We start from the raw sequence: 1540 nt of genomic DNA, 5'->3' as shown, positions 1-1540 counted from the left end.
GTGGGGAGTAAAATGTAAGGAAAATTCTTGGAGAATATGTTAATATGGGTTGTTTGTAATGAATCAAAGGATTAGATGGAATTCCAAGGAGAGTAAGGGCAAATGGAATGATTGTGCATAATTGTATAAAGGATTAGTCATTGGAACCCTTTATTCTTCTCTCCACCGCCATTTCTCCTTTCTTACTTCTTCCTCTCAATTTCTCTTTCATTTGTTCAAGGATTTTTAGAGGGCTTTTGGAGTGATTTGGGTAGAAAATCAATCTAAGCATCCTAAGGTAGAGGCTTGATTTGGATGTGAAGTTTTGTGAATTTTATGTATATTTGAATATTGAGGTCTTTTGGTAATTGTTTAATTGTTTAAAGGTAGAGAAAATCAGCAAACCAAGAGAAAGGAAGAGCTATTGAGATCTCTCCATCACAAGGTAAGTAAACCCTAACCCAAGTAGAGATTTGGAACTTTTTTGAATAGAAGGTTAATAGCATTATGTGTGTATGTATATACATGTGATATGCTATGTTATTAAGATTTAATAGAGATATATTGCTTTATGGTTGTTCATACACTTCAATTATGCGAAGTGAGATGTGGGTTGGGAATGTAGTTTGAGATGGAATTGAGGGATATTGAGAATTCTTTTTGGCAGCGTTATTCTAATGGCAGATTTATGGCTATGTGAGGAGTTTTCTCCCATTTGGATGGTTAGAGAAAGACATAAATTATTGTTATAGTAAAGTTCTTGTTATGCCCTTGAGTTATTTGATGAAATGTCTAATAGAGGTTTGAGTATGAGTAGTGAACCTTAATTCTTGCAACTTGCATGTTGGGCATTAATAATGCATTAGTGGAGATGACCGTCCATATGCATTATTTGGTGCATTGAGAAGTGACTTATGAAGATAGAACTTGTGTATGCACTTGCTTTATGAGTAGAGAACTTTGTGAATGCAACTACTCTACGGGTAGAGAGAATGAGAAGTGCTAGAGTAGAGAAAGTTATTAGAAGCGGGTTGACGCTTTGTGATCGTCACCCGATAGTTATTAGAAACGGGTTGATGCTTTGTGATCGTCACCCGATATTTAGTAGAAACGGGTTGATACTTTGTGATCGTCACCCGATAGTTATTAGAAACGGGTTGATGCTTTATGATCATCACCCAAAAGTCATGAGAAACGGGTAGGTGCTTTATGGTCTCCACCCGATAGTTATGAAAACCAAGTAGATGCTTTGTGATCCCCACTCGGTAGTCACTAAGAGCGGGTTGGTGCTGTGTGAACTCCACTCGATAGTCATGACGAGTGAGATGGTGTTGTGTGAACGCCATCCGACCGTACCTCCGGTAAGATGAGGCCATAACGTTAGTAGAAAACAATAGAAAGAAAGTGTGAGGAAGGAATTAAGAAAAATAGTTACGGTGATAGACAAATAGAGGGTTTACTTACTGAGCATTATTTTGTGCTCACCCCGTCATTTTCCTTTGTGGATGCAGGATCTAGGTGATGATGCAGTCGGAGGGGCGTCAGCAAGCGAGGAGCAATA

Source organism: Pistacia vera, unplaced genomic scaffold (genome assembly GCF_008641045.1).
Source record: "Pistacia vera cultivar Batoury unplaced genomic scaffold, PisVer_v2 Contig536, whole genome shotgun sequence".
Lineage (NCBI taxonomy): Eukaryota > Viridiplantae > Streptophyta > Magnoliopsida > Sapindales > Anacardiaceae > Pistacia > Pistacia vera.
Note: the sequence above shows the minus strand (reverse complement) of the source record.